Source organism: Suncus etruscus, chromosome 2, assembly GCF_024139225.1.
Source record: "Suncus etruscus isolate mSunEtr1 chromosome 2, mSunEtr1.pri.cur, whole genome shotgun sequence".
Taxonomy (NCBI): domain Eukaryota; kingdom Metazoa; phylum Chordata; class Mammalia; order Eulipotyphla; family Soricidae; genus Suncus; species Suncus etruscus.
In genome coordinates this window covers 57,835,850-57,848,916 of record NC_064849.1, presented here as the reverse complement: position 1 = coordinate 57,848,916, position 13,067 = coordinate 57,835,850, and the positions used below count along the sequence as shown (strand labels likewise).

Genomic DNA, 13,067 nt, shown 5'->3' with positions numbered 1-13,067 from the left:
GGCACTGACAATAGACACAGCACCCATTCACCTTCATGGGATTTTCTGAAACTTTTATTTCAAGGTCAAGATGATTCATTATCTGCCCAAATGTTAATAGATACTCTCTACATTTTTTTTTAAACTTCAAGTCATTTTATCTTATGTATAAAAAGCTAGCATTGTCTGCTTTCTAGTTGATGTCTTTGATGACCAATTCCAGAAATTCACTTTAGTCCAACTTGCAGAAGCCGATGTCCTTCATGGACTGGCAGCAACACTGGTAGCACATATTGAGGTTATATTTCTGGATAAGCAGACACAGCAAGAGCACAATCCCTGTCCAGATTTTCTCGGACAGCTTCAATAGAGCTGCTGGTGACCCATCTTGGTTTCTCAGGAGTAACCAATATTCTTTAAGTCTTAACAGATCCAGCTCCTTAAATAGCGCCTTAAAATGATACTGTTTGGGGCCGGGCGATGGCGCTAAAGGTAAGGTGCCTGCCTTGTCTGCGCTAGCCTTGGACGGACCGCGGTTCGATCCCCCGGTGTCCCATATGGTCCCCCAAGCCAGGAGCAACTTCTGAGCACATAGCCAGAAGTAACCCCTGAGCATTACCGAGTGTGCCCCCCCCAAAAAAAATGATACTGTTCATTACACATGGTGTGTGTGTGTGTGTGTGTGTGTGTGTGTGTGTGTGTGTGTGTGTGTGTGTGTGTGTGTGTTGCTTTGGTGGTGCTAAGTGGCTATTTTTAGTTTAGTGCTTCAGTGCTTATAGGACTGTGCAGAACTGAGGATCCAACCCTGGTTTCCTGAGAGCATAGCATGAGTTTCAGTCCACTGAGCTATCTCTCTGGTACAAAGAATAATAATTCTCATCCTAAATAAACACTTTCCAAGGAATAGTAACAAAGGTGAAGACAATTTAAAAATACATTCTGAGAGAAAAGCTAGAGTTCATCATTAATATTCTACAACCTAGAAAGAGAAAAAGTAATTGCTCAAGCAACTCTTCTTTCTTTTGTTTAAAGTAGTTCAATAATATTCTATTATGTTCAACATTTTGAAATTTAATTATTAAAAACTTTAAAAATATTTATTCTTAGAGCTATATAAAGATTATTTCAAGGAAAAGGAGTAAAATACACCCAGATCTTGCTAATAAATATTTCTTCACCATTCCCTAAAATAGCATTGTAAATAAAGAATTAGGTGGCTGGTGAAAAACCTACATATAAAAAAAGTTCGTCTTACTTCATGACTCTATAGTGATATATTGAGACATTCTATCATAAACATTTTTCTTACTATTTTATTAAAATGATTGCTTTGTTTAAAACTTGTCATAAAAATCTCTGTTTAAAAGTTTTTTTAAACTATAGAAGCATTTTTTCTTTATTTAAACATCTTGATTACATAAATGATTGTGATTAGGTTTTAGTCATGTAAAGAACACCCCCTTCACCAGTGCAACATTCCCAGCACCAATGTCCCAAATTTTACTCCATCCCACCCCACCCCCACCTGTACTCCAGACACGCTTTCCAGTTCCCTCATTCATTCACATGATTATGATAGTTCTCTGTGTACTTATTTCTATAACTGCACTCACCACTCTTTGTGGTAAGCTTCATGAAGTGAGCTGGAAGTTCCAGCCCTCCTCTCATTGTCTCTGAGGATTGTTGCAAAAATGACTTTTATTTTTCTTAAAACCCATAGATGAGTGAGACTATTCTGCATCTCTCTCTCCCTCTGACTTATTTCACTCAGCATGATATATTCCATGTACATCCATGTATAGGAAAATTTCATGACTTCATCTCTCCTGACGGCTGCATAATATTCCATTGTGTAAATGTACCATAGTTTCTTTAGCCATTCATCTGTTGAAGGGCATCTTGGTTGTTTCCAGAGCCTAGCTATTGTGAATAGTGCTGCAATAAATATAGGTGTGAGGAAGGGGTTTTTGTATTGTATTCTTGTGTTCTTAGGGTGTATCCCTAGGAGTGGAATAGCTGGGTCGAATGGGAGCTCAATTTCCAGACTTTGGAGGAATCTCCATGTCGCTTTCCATAGAGGTTGGACTAGACGGCATTCCCACCAGCAGTGGATAAGAGTTCCTTTCTCTCCACATCCCCACCAGCACTGATTGTTCTCATTCTTTGTGATGTGCACCAATCTCTGTGGTGTGAGGTGGTATCTCATCATTGTTTTGATTTGCATCTCCCTGATGATTAGTGACGAGGAGCATTTTAATGTGCCTTTTGGCCATTTGTATTTCTTTTTTATCGAAGTGTCTGTTCATTTCTTCTCCCCATTTTTTGATGGGATTAGATGTTTTTCTTGTAAAGTTCTGTTAGTGCCCTGTATATTTTGGATATTAGCCCCTTATCTGATTGGTTTTGGGTGAATAGTTTCTTCCACTCGGTGGGTGACTCTTGTATCCTGGGCACTATTTCTTTTGAGGTGCAGAAGCTTCTCAGTTTAATGTATTCCCATCTGTTGATCTCTGCTTCCACTTGTTTGGAAAGTGCAGTTTCCTCCTTAAAGATGCCTTTAGTCTCAATGTCATGGAGTGTTTTACTGACGTGTTGTTCTATATACCTTATGGTATCAGGTCTGATATCAAGGTCTTTAATCCATTTGAATTTACCTTCGTGCATGATGTTAACTGGGGGTCTATGTTCGCTTTTTTGCAAGTGGCTAACCAGTTCTGCCAGCACCACTTGTTGAAGAGGTTTTCCCTGTTCCACTTAGGATTTCTTGCTCCTTTGTCAAAAATTAGGTAATTGTATGTCTGGGGGACAATGTCTGAGAACTCAAGCCTATTCCACTGATCTGAGGGTCTGTCTTTATTCCAATACTATGCTGTTTTGATAACTATTGCTTTGTAGTGCAGTTTAAAGTTAGGGAAAGTAATGCCCCCCATTTTCCTTTTCCCTAGGAGTGCTTTAGCTATTCGAGGGTGTTTATTGTTCCAGATGAACTTTATAAGTGTTTGATCCACTTCTTTGAAGAATGTCATGGGTATTTTTAAGGGGATCGCACTAAATCTGTATAATGCTTTGGGGAGTATTGCCATTTTAATTATGTTAATCCTGCCAATTCATGAGCACAGTATGTGTTTCCATTTTTGTGTGTCCTCTCTTATTTCTTGGAGCAGGGCTTTATAGTTTTCTTTGTATAGGTCCTTCACGTCTTTGGTCAAGTTGACTCCAAGATATTTGAGTTTGTGTGAATGGGATTGCCTTCCTGATGTCCATCTCTTCCCTATCATTATTGGTGTATAAAAAGGCCATTGATTTCTGTGTTTTAATTTTGTAGCCTGCCACCTTGCTATATGAATCTATTGTTTCTAGAAGCTTTTTGGTAGAGTCTTTAGGGTTTTCTAAGTAGAGTATCATGTCGTTTGCAAACAGTGAGAGCTTGACTTATTCCTTTCCTATCTGGATTCCCTTGATATCTTTTTCTTGCCTGATCGCTATACCAAGTACTTCCAGTACTATGTTGAAGAGGAGTGGTGAGAGCGGACAGCCTTGTCTTGTGCCAGAACTTAGAGGAAAGGCTTTTAGTTTTTCTCCATTGAGGATAATATTTGCCATTGGCTTGTGGTAGATGGCTTCAACTAGATTGAGGAAGGTTCCTTCCATTCCCATCTTGCTGAGAGTTTTGATCAATAATGGGTGTTGGACCTTATCAAATGCTTTCTCTGCGCCTATTGATATGATCATGTGATTTTTATTTTTCTTCTTGTTGATGTTGTATATGATGCTGATAGATTTATGGATGTTAAACCATCCTTGCATTCCTGGGATGAAACCTACTTGGTCATAGTGTATGATCTTCTTGATGATGCATTGGATCCTATTTGCCAGGATTTTGTTGAAGATCTTTGCATCAGCATTCATCAGGGATATTGGTCTGTAATTTTCTTTTTTGGCAGCATCTCTGTCTGTTTTTGGTATCAAGGTGATGTTGGCTTCATAAAAGCTGTTTGTGAGTGTTCCCGTTTTTTCAATTTCATGGAAGAGCCTGGCTAGGATTGGTAGTAGCTCCTCTTGAAAGATTTGAAAAAATTTATTAGGAAATCCATCTGGGCCTGGGCTTTTTTTTGGGGGGGGGGCAGATGTTTGATTACAGTTTCAATTTCCTCAATAGTGATGGGGGTGTTTAGATATGCTACATCCTCCTTACTTAAATGTGGAAGGTTATAAGTGTCCAAGATTTTTTCCATTTCTTCTAGGTTCTCAGGTTTAGTAGCATAAAGTTTCTCAAAGTAGTCTCTGATTACCCTTTGGGTCTCTGCAATATCTGTTGTGATCTCCCCCTTTTCATCTTTAATATGGGTTATCAGATTTCTCTCTCTCTCTCTCTTTCTTTGCCAATGGTCTATCAATCTTGTTTATTTTTTCAAAGAACCAACTTCTGCTTTCGTTGATCTTTCGGATTGTTTTTTGATTTTCCACTTCATTGAGTTCTGTTTTCAGCTTTGTTATTTCCTTCTGTTTCTCTATTTTTGGTTCTTTTTGTTGGTCATTTTCTAATTTTTTGAGCTGCATCATTAAGTTGTTCAGGTAGGCTCTTTCTTCCTTCCTGATGTGTGCTTGTAGAACTATAAATTTTCCTCTCAGGACCACTTTTGCTGTGTTCCATAGATTCTGGCAGTTTGTGTCTTCATTATCATTTGTTTCCAGGAAAGTTTTGATTTCCTTTTTGATTTCATCTCAGACCCACTGGTTGTTCAGTAGCAGGGTGTTTAATTTCTAATTGTTAAAGTTTTTCTTCTGTGTGGCTTTGTAGTTCACATCTAATTTCAGAGCCTTGTGGTCAGCAAAGGTAGCCTGCAAGATTTCTATCCGCTTGATTTTATGGAGGTATGTTTTATGTGTCAGCATGTAGTCTATCCTGGAGAATAACCCATGTACATTGGAGAAGAATGTATATCCAGGTTTTTTGGGATGGAGTGTCCTATATATATCTACTAGTCCTCTTTCTTCCATTACTCTTTTCAGGGCTAGTATGTTTTTATTGGGTTTCAGTCTGGTTGACCTATCAAGTGTTGATAGGGCAGTGTTGAAGTCTCCCAATTGTGTTATTATGGATTTCTTCTTTCAGATTTGTCAGTAATTGTACTAGATAATTTGCTGGTCTCTCATTGGGTGCATATATGTTTAATAGTCTGATTTCTTCCTGTTGCACATATCCCTTGATTAGTACATAGTGTCCATCTTTGTCCCTTACCACTTTTCTGAGTATAAAGTTGGTGTCATCAGATATTAATATGGCCACCCCAGCTTTTTTGAGGGTGTTGTTTGCTTGGATGATTTTCCTCCAGCCTTTGATTTTGAGTCTATGTTTGTTCTGACTATTCAGCTGTGTTTCTTGTAGGCAGCAGAAGGTTGGATTCATCTTTTTGACCCATTTTGCCACTCTGTGTCTTTTAATTGGTGAATTTAGTCCATTGACATTGAGGGAGATGATTGTCATAGGATTTAATGTCATCTTTGTAGATAAGTTTGCTGTGTTTGTTGGTCTCTCTTGTCTTAGAGTAGACCTGTCAGTTTTTCCTTTAAGGCTGGTTTATCATCTGTGAAGTTTCTGAGCTGTTGTTTATCCATGAAGCTATGTATTCTTCCTTCAAACCTGAACATGAGTCAGGCTGGGTGCAGTATTCTCGGTGAGGCATTTATTTCATTCAGTCTTGTCACAATATCCCACCACTGTCTTCTGGCCTTGAGAGTTTCTTGTGACATGTCTGCTGTAAGTCTTAGGGATGCTCCTTTGAATGTAATTTCCCTTTTTGATCTTGCTGCTTTCAGTATTCTATCTCTACTTGTGCGATTTGTCATTGTAACAAAGATGTGTCTTGGGGTATTTTTCTTTGGGTCTCTTTTAGCTGGTACTCTTCGGGCATGCAGGATTTGATTGCATGTAGTCTTTAACTCCGGGAGTATCTCTTTGATAATGTTTTTGACAGTTGATTCTTCCTGGAGATCTCCTACCTGGGTCTCTGGGACTCCAAAGATTCTTATGTTGTTTCTGTTGAGTTTATCAAAGACTTCTATTTTCATCTGTTTGCATTCCTTGAGTACTTTTTCCATTGCCTGTTCATTTGTCTTAAGGTTCTTTTCCAATTTCTTCTGTTGTGTTGAGTTTTTCTGCATCACATCTTCCAGTACTCCGATTCTCTCCTCAGCTGCTGATACCCTGCTGGCGAGGCCATCCATTGAGGTTTTCAGTTGAGCTACCGTGTTTTTCCAATCTGTTATTTCAGTTTGGAGTTTTCCGATTTCTGTCTTTGTGTTCTATTCAGATCAATCTATGCTTTCTTTGAGTTCTTCAAACATCTTCCATATTGCTATTTTAAGTTCCTTATCTGAGAGGTTAATCAGGTGGTTGGAATTTATTAGGTCATCTGAGCTTTCGTCTTCATTCTCTGTGCATGATTTTTTCCTGCGAGGTTTCCCCATTGTCACGCTGTAGTGTGGTTTTTCCTGCGTGTTGTGGTGGGGTTCATTGGTTAGAAAGAGTGCGCGGCCGCTGCTGCCTCTAGTTGACAGTTTTTTAGGGGTGCACTCCCTAGGCCTCTGAGGAGACCTTCAGGTATTCAGAAACACAGGCAGACAGGCGCAGGAGACTTTTCTCTTGAAGTCCTCAGAGTCCAGGCTATTTTTTCTCTGCTAACAGCAGATAATCCTGGTGCTCATTATACCGCATTCAGAAAGACAGTAACCCGGGGCTCCCCGGCCAAGGCGATGCTGCGGGGCAGTCGGGCCGAAAGGTTTTGCTCAACTAGGAGACTCAAGTGCTAAACTATAGAAGCTTTATTTTAAGTTATCTACTAATAATTTTTTTTTTTTTGGTTTTTGGGTCACACCTGGCAGTGCTCAGGAGTTACTCCTTGCTCTATGCTCAGAAATCGCTCCTGGCTCAGGGGACCATATGGGATGCCAGGATTCGAACCACTGTCCTTCTGCATGCAAGGCAAATGCCCTACCTCCATGCTATCTCTCCGGCCCCTATCTAATACTTTATGTTGATATTATTTTAATATTATAATTTCTTCATTTATAGTATGTGTATACATTAATTTGAAATGTATTAAATATTTCATTTTATTTCTAAGCTTTAATTTTGGGGTAACGCCCAGTGATACCCAGGACTCACTCCTGGCTCTATACTCAGGAATTAATTACTCCTGGAGGTCCTCAGGGAACCATATGGAATGCCAGAAATCAAACCTAGGTCAAGGCAAGGCAAGCACCCTACCAACCATACTGTCTGAAATACCAACTGTACTATCTAAAATATCATCACAAATTCTGATATATTGACATTCTACAAAATATATGAACACTAAACATTACCCCTATTCTCTTAAAATATGCCATTCTCATATATGTTGGGCAAATTCTCCAAAATGACTTATAATATCTAGAGCAAGTTACAAAAAATATAATAAGATAATTAAGATGAAGACATGAAATAAAGAAATAAAACCTATAAATTTGTGAAATTTTTTCCTACTCTGATTGAGAATCTGGCATTGAACTAGCTTTTCAAATATATACCAATATATCATTAGATAAAAATTAAATTAGTTATTTTAAATATTGGACAACAGAAAAGTAATCTTTAAAACAACAATAATATCTGAATGACAGGATTATAAACCACTTTTGTAAGGGGGTAAGTTTTTGGGCCACACCATGTGGTGCTCAGTACTTACTCCTAGCTCTGTGCTAAAGGGATCATGCCTGGTGCTGCCGAGGGGACTGTAGAGAATGCGAAGGATAGAGCCCAGGTCAGCTGCATGCAAGGAGCATATGAGATGCCAGGGATTGAATCCTTGTTAGCAATGTGTAAGGTGAATGTGTTATGACCTTTTCCCTTTAGTCAAGGGCTGTAAACCTTATAAGAAGTACTACAATCCTTAAAAAGAAATTAAACAATAAAATGAGCCTCATACCTGCTCTCCATTCAGTACAGTGCACTTTCCAGAGTACAATACAGGGAGGGATTCTCACATAGACATTTTTATTTTATTTTATTTTATCAAAACCAGTGTGATCTAAAAAGTTCTTCATAGTTGAATTTTATATATACAGTAAATCAGGGCCATTCTCACCACCAGTGTCAACCTTCCTCCACCAATGATCCCAGAGTACATCCTATACCAGCACACTTTGTTCCCTGGTCTGCCAATATAATAGGCCCATTTATACTGTTAAATGTTAGGTCTCTTGATTTTATTGTTGTTGATTTTGACTTGTATATTTAATTCTGTCCTTTTTTTTCCTCCACCAATGCACTGGAGACCACTTGGCCCTTGGCCCCCATCCTTTCTTTTTCCTTTCTTTTTAATTTTAGAGATAAATGCATAAATATGAGGTAAAACAAAGTAATCTGTGTCCCAAGGTTCTTCGAAAAAGGCATACCCTCTATTTAAAAGATAAAAAAGAAAAAAACTAAAAGAGAAGAAGAAACAAGAAAAATGGTGTGTTGTGTAGCAGGGTTTTTTCATTGTTTTATATTTGAGTTTTTTATTGTTTGGTTTTTTGGGGGTGGGTTTGTCTTTTGTTTTTTTCATAGGCTCAGCAAAAGTTGGGGAAAATCGAAAGGAAAAACCTTTGGCCTAAAGCATGGAGACTCTACCCATGAAACATGCTGCCATAAAACCAACTACAGGCCCGGCCAAACTAAATTATCTAACCCCAAAGTCTTTCTTCATGGTCCCAGTAAAAGTTCTTCTCAATCACGGTTGTCACAGTCAGGTTTCTGTAATTAGAGATCTTGGGTTTTTCAAAGAACTTATGTTGAAGTCAGGGTGTCATGGAGTGTCTTCTATTTTTTTTTTTTTTTTTTTTTTTTTTTTTTTTTGGTGTTTGGGTCACACCGGCAGTGCTCAGGGGTTACTCCTGGCTGTCTGCTCAGAAATCGCTCCTGGCAGGCACGGGGGACCATATGGGACACCGGGATTCGAACCAACCACCTTTGGTCCTGGATCGGCTGCTTGCAAGGCAAACGCCACTGTGCTATCTCTCCGGGCCGGCGTCTTCTAATTTTATCTCACCATTAGATGGTGATTCAGGGAAATCTACCCTGAAAGCAAGTTATTGGTGTTTCCGAGTTGCTAGAGTGTCATATGAACCCATTTTGGAGCAAGTCATTGCCAGGGTAGCATTAGGGTCTTACCAAGGGTAGACGTTTGATTCTTGGTGCTGGTGCATAAAAAACATGCAGATTTCAAAGATGGGATCTAAGGTTTGGGGTGAATGGCTGATATTTGATCGACTGAGGCCTAACTCAGTCGCTATCACATAGAAATTTTTATCAAATGAGGCCATATATGTTAGAGTTCAAACCAACTGACACTAGTTAAAGCTGAAGAGCTGGTTTTCAGAGAAAAGGGAGGTTAACAGAAGAGTTTGAGATAATTGAAAAGGATCCCTTGAGTTCTGAGCTAAACAGTACACAGTCTATGTATGAAACTTCAGAAGATCAGGCTGATGAAGGAAACACTATGGGCAGAACACTGGGACTTGAGCTGAGCTGGAGATTGGTCTGAGAGTGCCACTGCACAAAAGCCTAATTTAAAACATGAAAGGGAAATGCTCTAGTTCTGGTCAGTTTTATAGACAAGCTTAAAATGAAAGAATAAACTGAACTAGTAGCAAGATTCATAAAGATCAAATTGTTTCACAAATTAACTAAAAACCTTAACCTTGTCTATTGAAAAGGATAAATCCTAGACATTCAATGATGTACTATTTGTAATCAGAAGTATATAACTTAACATGTTGCAAGACATATTAAGAAATAAGGGACTTGGGCCCGGGGAGATAGCACAGCGGCGTTTGCCTTGCAAGCAGCCGATCCAGGACCAAAGGTGGTTGGTTCGAATCCCGGTGTCCCATATGGTCCCCCGTGCCTGCCAGGAGCTATTTCTGAGCAGACAGCCAGGAGTAACCCCTGAGCACCGCCGGGTGTGGCCCAAAAACAAAACAAAACAAAACAAAACAAACAAACAAAAAAAGAAATAAGGGACTTGGAGCTGGATCGATAGAATGGAGATATGGTATTTTCCTTGCATGCAGAAGGGCGGTGGTTTGAATCCCAGCATCCCATATGGTCTCCTGAGCCTGCCAGGAGCTATTTCTGAGCATAAGCTAGGAGTAACCCCTGAGTGCTGCCAGGTGTGACCCAAAAACCAAAAACTGAAAAAAAAAAAAAAAGAAACAAGACTGTGATCTTAAGAAGTAATACAATTTTCTAAAACAAAACAAAACAAAACAAAAAAACACTGAAAATAGCTATTACAAATATACTCTAGGATGTCAAGATAAATGTAAAAGCAGTGAGGCACCAAAGGGTGAAATTGATACTAAAAAGGAAACTACCCCCAAAAAGTAAAATCTAGAAATAAAATTTTCAGTATCTGAAAATTTAAAATTCACGAGGTGGCTTAACAAATTGTATACTAAAAAAAGTCAATTAACTAAAAGATGGGCAGTAGGGGCCAGAACAGTGGCACAGTGGTAGGGCATTTGCCTTGCACATGGCTGATCCAGTATGAACAGCGGTTCGATCCCTCGGTGTCCCATATGGTCCTCCAAGCCAGAAGCGATTTCTGAACAAATAGCCAGGAGTGGAACCCCTGAACGTCACCAGGTGTGACCCAACCCCACACACAAAGAAGATGGGCAATAAATAAAACAAAGAGAACAAAAGCTGCCAAAAATTACATGAATCTCAATAACTTTATATATGCCAGGAACATTTATATACTTTTAATTGAAGTATTTCAGCCTTAAGGCGATAACATTTGGATCCAAAATATATTCCAATAAATATGACCAAAATGTGTCCAAATTTCACAAAAATAATCAATTCAACTACCCTCAAAAAGGATATATAGATATACACTCCACCAACACACATACATCATAATAAAAATTTTGAAAGAAAAAAATCTTAAAACAAGACATTCTACATACTGGAAATTGTTGGAAAGCATTTTTACTAACATGAATAACAGTGTTAGTCAAAAGACAATGAAGAAAAGTCTTCAAGTGTTGAAAGTCATTTGGCCTAAAATCCAATGATACAATCAAAATATTTGTAAAAAATGAAAGTGAAATAAAGATATTTTCAAGAAAAGGCTGGAAGAGTTACCAGCAACAGCAGTCCAGTATTCCAAGAAACATTAAAAGAAATTCCTCCTACTGAAAGAAAAGAAAACCAGATGGAAACTAAAGAGAATGAAGATCTGGTAAATATGTGGAAAATTATAAGGGCTTTTTTTTCCTTATTTCTTAATTTTTGTAAGATAATTGCCTGTAGTTGTTTAAGGCAAAATAAGACAAGTTGTTGTGAAGTTTATATCTCTTACATAAGCAGTTGAATGCAAACTGAGTGAATATAAATTATATGTAAATACATATAAATGATATGTAAAGTGATATAATATAATTAGAAAGTAGATTGGGGTAAATTAAGATGCATTTGCCAAGTATAAGTACTGGAGGGGAAAATTTTTAAGTATAAGAATCTATAGGAGAGGGGGCCGGGCGGTGGCGCTAGAGGTAAGGTGTCTGCCTTGAGAGTGCTAGCCTAGGACGGACCGCGGTTCGATCCCCCGGCTTCCCATATGGTCCCCCAAGCCAGGAGCGACTTCTGAGCGCATAGCCAGGAGTAACCCCTGAGCGTCACCGGGTGTGGCCCAAAAAAAAAAAAAAAAAAAAAAAGAATCTATAGGAGAGATAAAATATATTAAAATTTTCAAAATAACACAGGAAAGAAAACAAATATTAAATAAAGCAAATAAAACCAAAACAAATTAAATTAATAAAGTACATTAAAATATAAGTGAATTAAACAATTAACTCAAAAATAGTATAAGTAGATTTTTTAAGTAATATCTAATTACTTGCATTTTAAAAGAGACCTACTAAAGGAAGAGATATGCCATATGCACAGGTTGGGAGATTCAATATTGTCATTCATTCTCCTCATGCCTTCCCTCCTTTTAGTCACTTAAGGTGACCTTGCCTTTAACTTTCAGGGAAGAAAATAGAATGAACTCTCTTTTATTGGTTTTAGGGTCTCATCTGATGGTGTTCAAGAATATTCTGGCTTGTGCTTAGGGGTTGCTCCTAGCTATGCTTGGTGTCAAAGCCTGGGTTTCCAGCATGCAAAACATGTGCTTCTGCCCAGAATGCTCTTCCTGATTGTGAGTTCCTTCCCTCTATCCTCATCGTATCACCCTTTCTATCACTAAAATAAATCAGCTCACTTTTCCTAGACAAGGCTGAGCTCTTTACTTATATTTGATCTCACTATGTCTCAGAAAACTTAGGATCTTCTTAACAAATAGTTCATTCTTACTTCTACAAATTTAACCTTCCCCACTTTAAATTTGATTTTCCCATTTGTTTTTAAAAATTTCAAGCTTTTTTATCCAACAACAGCAAAATTAATTGAATTCTCACAGTAAGCTGACCCTACTTTTCCTTCTTCTTCACAACCAGCCCTCTGATACTCTTCCCACTGGTAATCATTTGTTCCTCAAAACACTATGCACCTCTCACAGCCACCAAATCTCTTGTTGGGGACTGAATATGCATGCCTTCCCAGATAATATGCTGAAACCCTAAGCCCACATGAGATAAGTCCCATGTAGAGAGGCCCTTGTGATGGAATCAGTGCTTTTGGGAGTGAAGTCATGATATCTTCCCATCTCTGCCATGAGACCATACAGCAAGAAGAAAGCCATCTGCAGGCCAGAGAGGCCCTCACTAAGAACCTCAGAAGTCAGAATTTTCTAGCCTCCAGAACATTAAGAAAAATAGGTCATATTTGGGCCCGGAGAGATAGCACAGCGGCGTTTGCCTTGCAAGCAGCCGATCCAGGACCAAAGGTGGTTGGTTCGAATCCCGGTGTCCCATATGGTCCCCTGTGCCTGCCAGGAGCTATTTCTGAGCAGACAGCCAGGAGTAACCCCTGAGCACCGCCAGGTGTGACCCAAAACCAAAAACCAAAACAAAAAAACAAAAACAAACAAAAAAGAAAAATAGGTCATATTTCA

At 38.7% G+C, this 13,067-nt stretch overlaps 1 pseudogene; it reads right to left on the bottom strand.

The window, feature by feature from the left end:
• Positions 1-211: 211 nt before the first annotated feature.
• LOC125998905 (40S ribosomal protein S29-like) lies at positions 212-375 on the bottom strand (annotated as a pseudogene).
• Between the last annotated feature and the right edge of the window lie 12,692 nt (positions 376-13,067).